At 46.1% G+C, this 7,934-nt stretch overlaps 1 pseudogene; it reads right to left on the bottom strand.

Moving 5' to 3' along the window:
• Nucleotides 1-1,185: 1,185 nt before the first annotated feature.
• LOC147123180 (uncharacterized) lies at nucleotides 1,186-2,925 on the bottom strand (annotated as a pseudogene).
• Between the last annotated feature and the right edge of the window lie 5,009 nt (nucleotides 2,926-7,934).

The following is a 7,934-nucleotide window of genomic DNA, read 5'->3' as shown; positions in this document are numbered from 1 at the left end:
CTGGAGATCGACCACTGCAAAGATTTTCGCTTGTGCAGGGACCTGGGCCAGAATGTGAGCTGGATTAGGTACTAGTGCATGAAGCGGTTGTACAATAGCATTGATAGATCGTAAGTCCTGTACTAATCTGTACTGGTTTGGCTTTCCTGATTTTGGAACTGCAAGTATGGGCGTGTTGCACGGGGACTGACATTTAATCAGGATTCCTTGTGCCAGTAGTCCCGTGATCAGTTTATCAATGCTGGGTATCGCTTGTTGTTTCAGCGGATACTGTCGTATGGAGGGTAGTACAACATTTTCCTGTAGGGCGATTTGGATGGGTGTTATTTTAACGCATCCTACCTGTGTGGGGTCTTCTGCCCACACTTGCGGATTGACGTATTCCGGTACCTCATTCCCAACGTGGTGGTGCAACTGTGTCAAGACTACCTTTGGCTCTTGGTATAACAGGATAGCTCGACCGCCTGACAGGGCCTGCTCCTGCCGGTCATCTGGGTTAGCTTGTTCAACTGCCTGTTTTACCATGGGTCCCAGATCTTTCGCACGGTAGGGGGAGTTCACTTCCCGGGTGAGGTGTGGGGCTACAGTTAGGGGTTGCTTCCACAATTCCAAGGGAACCTCAACATATTCTGCTTTCCCCTCCAGTCCCGTAACTATGGCTCGGAGAACAACATCCCACTCAGTCCCTTCATAAGCTTGGTAAAAATTCTCCAATTCCTTATCCTTTCCACTTCGATCATAAGCTAGGGTTACATGAGATGGGGGTTCATCTTTTAAGTCCAGAGTCCACCATTGTGAGGTGATAGAGACGTAACATTTTCTTTTAGGGGCCCATGGTTTTACAGTTATTCCTTCGTTCCCACACTCAAGTCTTAGTTGAAATGCACATAACAGGTCTCTGGCCATGAGATTGCAATCCAGCCCATTTGTGATCACGAATTGGTGTTTCACAGACTCATTTTGAAATGCTACTTCAACTGGTTCTGATATCGGGTACTGGCACACTTGTCCTTGGAATCCGGACAGGCTTTGTGTCTCCCCGGATTTAGGGAGATTGAGCTCTGATCGGACAGATGACATAGCAGCTCCGGTGTCTACCAGAAACGTATGCCGGCTCCCTTCAATCAGCAGGGATAGAACGGACTCCTTGTCCGACTGGAATCCGTTCGCCACGAGGTTGGCTAGTCAGTACTGGGGAAACGGATTATTCTGGGAGAAGTCTGTATATCTTCCTCATCCCCGATTTCCCTGCCAACCTCCCCGTTGTCCTTGCATGTGGCCCCCTCTTCCTTGTCTTCGGGAGGGACATTCCCTGCTCCAATGGCCTTGCTGGCCACAATTAAAACAGGTATCTGACCCTGCTTACCTCCCTCCTCTTCCTCTATCGCCAAAATTTTGTCTTGGGGGAGCGTAGGGTGGGCCATAATTAGGGACGGTTGGCCCGTTGGGATGGCTGGTATCTCTGTACCCTTGTCTATCAACCCACCCTGGGACGCAGTACTGGGGCTCCGTCTGATATCCTATCACATCTTGGGTGGGCTTTGGCTCTTCCTTTTTTATCACGTACTCAGTCTTGACCTTGACCTGGGGCTGACTCTCCTGACTCTTGCTCTCTTTCCAATAATATTTCACTGCCCTGGCCATCTGGCTGAGACTATTCTCTGACCAGTCCATATTGTTAGTCTTAATTGCTTCAGACACCGAGGTTGGTAGACAATTTATCAGGATAGCACAGTATTGCGGCGAGTTTGCTCCATTCCGGTAATTAGCATCTCCTGACTGACTCCGATATACCTCAGAGAATCTCTCTAGGAATTCCTCTGCTCCCTCGCCCTTTCGTGGTTTAGTATCCAACACCTTGGATATATCAATGAGTTTCTGCAGGGTGGTGGTTAAAGCAGTGAGTATGGCGCGTTCACGAGCAGCACTCTGTACGTGTTGAGCCTCTAATGTGGCATGGTCCTCAAAGCCTAGGTTAACCAAAAACCTTGCGTGTTCGGCGGGAGTCAAGATCTGCTGTACTAATGCCCATAAGTCTCTTGATTCAGCATTATAGACGAGTATAGTAGTCCGGAGGAATTCTACAAACAAGGTGGGGGATTTCTTCCTACCTGGCATCCCGGCTAAGATAGCCATTATCTCGTTAGGTTTCCAGGGGTAGAAGATACCTATGGTTCGGGGGTTATCGACGGCCACTGGAATATTCGTGTTAAAGGCAGGGTTAGGCATTTGTCTCACCGGCAACTGCCGGGGTGTCGGTTTATGTCTGGCGGGTCTCTCGGTATCAGATTCTGATTCCAGGGATGACAAGTCGTCTCCTGAATCTCCACTGTCAATGTCACTATGGTCCCGGCACTCTAAAAAGGACCTTAAAGCCTTGAGGGTACTCTGGCTCTGACTCTCTAGTCTCTGACTTTGAATCATCTGCCTTTGATTTCTCCGTTTTCATGACCTTGATGGACTGGGTTGGGGTGGGGAGGGTGTCGTCGGGGGCCGATTATTCTTAGTCCTGAGTCGGGTGTAAAAGGCAACAGGGTCGGTATACTGGGGACCCGGTTGTTGGTCTCCCATCTGGACCGGCGGGGGATTATTTACTTGAACCGTGACTGACGGCGGCGGGGAAACGGCACTGGCAGGTACTTGAGGTGTCGGCGCGGGGGTTTGTACAGCTGGTGCGGGTGACACCGGGGGATAAATGTTAACGTACGGGGGGGGAGCGTGGGGAACAACCTGAGCCCTGTGATTCCATTCGTCCAAATCATCATCACCATCTCCCTCTGTCAAGGCAAGGCCAACCATTGGATTACGTAATCCACTCTTATCAGCCTTTCCAGGCTCGCTCATGGTCTTTTCAGACTCCTGTTTTGAGCGTTTCTCATGAGCGCATTCCTTTTTCAATACCTTTACTGATTTGACTACCCCTCCCCCTGTAAGTGCTATTCCTAATTTTAAGGCATTATCCTGCCAACTTGCTAGCAAGGAAGTTTCTTTCAGTTCCTGACAGTACTGTCTCCATAGGGCAATTAGTTCTTTGGCTGTGGTACCCCTGTTACTTTTCCAAATTAGTTCTTGAGCCTTTTTAGCAGCATCTAGATTCTTAGTTCCTCCTAGTGGCCATTGATCACTTCCTAATTTCTTATTTAATCCTCCCGATTCAGTCGTGGTATCTAAACAGTTGCCCATCTTACTCCCCTTGTGAACTTTACACAGTCGCGTTTTAAACTTGTCCAGAGCCTAGGCGGGCCAAGTGAGATACGAGGTCGACGCGTTACCTGACACAAGTGCTTATTTCTAAGTTTACACAGTTCCTAGTTATTCCCTCAGTACGTATACTGACCCTCAGTGATATCCGATCACTGACCCTCAGTGATATCCGATCACTGACCCTCAGTGATATCCGATCGCTGACCTAATCACCTATCCCTTCCAGTATTCGCCAGACTGACCTGGATCTCGGCGGGACACCACACGGGAGTTAGCGATTGGCCGACTCATCGTCAGACTGGCGGAATCGGAGGAAAACCGAGGCAGTACAAAAATTACTCACATCGGGGGCCCATTTCCTCTCTCCACGTCCGAGACGATTCAACTCTTAGTTCGCGAACTCTCGGTGACTGTCCGTTGAGATCCCACTTCTGACACCAAATGGTAGAACGGATTCTTTTACCCTCAGTCTGGTTCAGCAAACACTGAGTCGAATACAACTGGATGAATTCAAACGATTTATTATCCGCGGAGTCTTACTCTGAAATGTCGGCACCAACTCCTGCAAGAGTCTGACGAACCCAACAGAGCAAGCAATTTGCCATAGAGTGTGCTACATTATTATACTTGCATTTGAGAAGACATTAACACATCGTACATTCTGAGCCAATCCTGAGCTGTGCACGTATACATTTAATTTGATTTCCTGGCCTGGCAGTGTGAAATACAGAAGTCACATTTAACTGAATGGGTTACAGTTAAGTAAATATCCTGGTAATGTGCTCATGATCACCTAAACATTATGGTAATGCGTTTGCAATCATGGTAATGCGTTTTCTGATCGCCTATTGTCTGTATAACTTCTGCACACTTACTTATATTGTTCCTAACAGCAAGGTGTGACATTTGTGGGCGCCAGCCATATTAGCAGCCAAAGATCAGTTTAGCCTTTTTATTTTACTTCTTGCTGCCTTCGCAGTTTCTGGTTTCTATTTCCTTGACCTTGGTATTCTCAGAAAGAGAAACCAAGAATGGCCCGACACTGTCCAGGGTCTACGAAGTGACAGTGAAGGGATGGTCAGCACATGGTGATCCACTGTTACCGGCATTCTCAGCAAGACGAGAACAGCTGTCCATCTGTCAAGGAACATTGATGTATGGAACAAGGGTGATTATTCCTCCTAAGTTAAGAGAGAGAGTTCTAAAGGAACTGCATGAAGGTCATCTGGGGGGAGTCAAGATGAAAAGCCTTGCTAGGGCTTATGTGTGGTGGCCGGGTATCGACCAACAGATAGAGGAGCGGACGAAAAGCTGCTCAGGGTGCCAAAAAGTGCAAAATGCACCTCCGATTGCACCGCTGCATCCATGGGAATGGCCTTCAACCCCATGGCAACGTGTACATATTGACTTTGCTGGTCCTTTCATGGACTCCATGTTGTTAATTGCGGTGGACGCACATTCTAAATGGCCAGAAGTGATTAAGATGACTACCACTACCTCGGAAAAGATGATCGCGGTGTTAAGAACGATATTTGCGAGAAATGGATTGCCAGAACAAATATATTCAGACAACGGACCGCAGTTCATGTCAGAAGAATTCCAGGGATTCATGAAGAAGAATGGGGTGAAACATTATACCTCTGCCCCATATCATCCGGCTACAAATGGGTTGGCCGAGAGATTTGTACAAACGTTTAAAAAAGCAATAAAGGCCACGAGCGAAGATCAGATTCCACTACAACACAAGGTGGGCAAATTCCTACTGGCATATCGAAACGCCACTCATGCAGTGACAAACCAAAGTCCTGCCATGATGTTCTACAACAGGAGGTTGCGGTCCAGGTTGGACTTGTTAAAACCAAATGTGCGGAGGGAAGTTGAAAACAAACAGTTCCAGCATATAAATAACAAGACCACTCGGAGTTTTGAAATAGGACAACCAGTGTAAGCCGGGACTATAAAAATGAGAAATGGCAATCTGGAACAATTCGGGCCAGACAAGGACCCCTGATGTACACGGTAGATATTGGTGAAAATGTAATACGGCGTCATGCTGACCAACTGGTAGAATCGAGAACAAGGGTCGAACCCATGGTTACGGCAGAGACAACCGTGAAAGAAGTTAGTGAACCTGAAGCATCTACCTCAGAAGTGAATGTACCTGATGATGATGTCCAATCCATAAGAGACCAACTAGATGAGTCAGCCCAGCAACGAGAATCAGAGACCCCTGAAAGGCGTTGTCCAACTCGAATCAGGAGGTCTCCTCAGAGACTGAATCTTTGAACTGTTTTGCATGAAGTTGTATATATATATATGTTATTATGTTATGTTAAATGGGGATATAACTGTTAAGCTATAAAGGGAGGATTGTGGTGTATGTAACCTGTTCCTCTTTAAGAGAACTACCTTAAGAGATGTACTACTTTCTCTTGGCTGCTGTATACTGTAATACTGTAATACCGGTGGTGACCACACCGGTATATAAGTGTTGTGCAAGGATTTGCTGGGCAGTTCAGCCCTGACCTTCGAATAGTAAAGACCTGTTAAAAGTTATTCTTGTTGTCTGTGTCCAGTGATTGATTCTAAACCTAACTGGGACATACAGACTCAACAGTAGGGAAATGGTGTTGGGGAAGTTGACGGGATTGAAGGCCGATAAATCCCCAGGGCCTGATAATCTACATCCTTGGGTATTTAAGGAAGTGGCCCTGGAGATAGTAGATGCATTGCTGGTCATCTTCCAGAACTTGATAGACTCTGGAACAGTACACATGGATTGGAGGGTAGCTAATGTTACCCCACTATTCAAAAAAGGTGGTTCCCGATGGCCGGGGAGTCCAGAACCAGGGGTCATAGTCTAAGGATAAGGGGTAAGCCATTTAGGACTGAGATGAGGAGGAATTTCTTCACCCAGAGAGTGGTGAACCTGTGGAATTCTCTGCCACAGACGCAGGTGGAGCCAGTTCATTACATATATTCAAGAAGGAGTTGGATATATTTCTTAAAGCTAAAGGGATCAAGGGATATGGGGAGAAGGCAGGGACAGGGTACTGAATTTGGATGATCAGCCATGATCTCATTGAATGGCGGAGCAGGCTCGAAGGGCCGAATGGCCTACTCCTGCTCCTATCTTCTATGTTTCTATGTAACACCACTTTCCACCTTCTGCCACTCTGTATAGCTGCCTTTTGCCCCTACTTTCAGCTATCTTTCTTTCAGCCAGCCAGCTCTCCATTCTGCTTCTTGTCCCCTGACCCTGTAAGCTCTGACCTTATTCATTAGTCTATTATGTGGCACTGTATTGCAAGCCTTTTGGAAATCTAGATATATTATAACTACTACATTACCCTTGCCTTTGCTCTCTCCATTACCTCTTCAAATAATTCAATGAGGTTGGTCAAGCAAGGCTTTCCCTTCTAAAATCCATGCTGACTATTCATTATTATATCTTTGGTTTCTAGAGTGACCTAATAGAGGTCTTTAAAATTCAATGTGTTCTATCACATTTGAAGCATTCATTTGCCCAGTTTACCACCCAAGCAATGAAGGTGGAAATTATTCCCCCTGCCCCACCCCTACTGGACCAAGTGTTGGCATGTGAAAATGCATTTGAAATGATGTATTGCCTGTTTATTTTGTAATGTTTTAAGTAGTTGGACTAACTGTTCATATTGACACAGTGGAGATATTTCAGCAACAGTGCGGAAGAACACAAAAAAAAGTTCAAAAAGTTTCATCAAAATTTACCTTCTCCCTTTAAAAACTTTGATTTAACAGGCCAGGACCTTGGGCTTTCCTGTGTCCACTTTTTTATTTAGATGTAATATATCTAGATTTCCAGAAGGCTTTCAATACAGTGCCACATAATAGGCTAATGAATAAGGTCAGAGCATACAGAGTCAGGGGACAAATAGCAGAATGGCTAGCGGGCTGGCTGAAAGGTAGAAAGGCTCACTTTATAGTTGGGCCCTTGTTCAAAGACATAAAATTTGGAACAGGATCCTCTTCCATTGTATTTACATATTAAAATTAGCCCAACTGTGTCAGTAGTGTGACATCATTATTTGCCCCCAAATCACTCATCAGAAAATCAGTGCAACTGATCATGTGTCTGACTTTTTGACTCATTCTGTGAGCTCATCCACTGCATCATCAGAAAATCTGGGGACACTGGATGAAGTCATTTTTACAGTGGTATCAGAAAACCAATTACCACTAATCAGCATTGAAAAGGGCACCTCCTCGTTAAGAGATGCCGGTTGCCTTTAAGTAACGACAGCCATATCAAGTTTCACATTCACCCAATCTGCAGGCTGCCTAGACAGAGTGTTCTAAGCACTGCCAGCTCCCTGATTACGTTTCAATGAAGCCCAACCATGAGAACGGAATGGGTCTCCCATCGACATCATTGGGCAGGCAGAGTGAATGTTCCGCTCATCAATCACCCGATCTGTGCCCCACACTAAAATCAGTGATCATAACAGAGTTTTAGAGCAATTAATCCCTCTCCATGTCCAGTTTGTGGGGAGGGACCAACCAACAGCAATCATTGTTTTAGGCATTACCTGAATTTTGTGACTCCTCTGAGCATATTTCAAGGGAGCACTGAATTGATCGAGCTAGAAGAGATAAATGAAAAAGTACTGCCGACCAACAGGGAAACCAAAAAACCCACATCCAGAGGGGAACATGTGGACAGAGTAACCTCCACCAATAAAGATTGACTG

Source organism: Somniosus microcephalus, chromosome 2 (genome assembly GCF_052327205.1).
Source record: "Somniosus microcephalus isolate GS21.2 chromosome 2, FLI_Smic_1.0, whole genome shotgun sequence".
Taxonomy (NCBI): domain Eukaryota; kingdom Metazoa; phylum Chordata; class Chondrichthyes; order Squaliformes; family Somniosidae; genus Somniosus; species Somniosus microcephalus.
The sequence above is the reverse complement of the archived record's forward strand: the minus strand, read 5'-3'. Positions and strand labels throughout refer to the sequence as shown.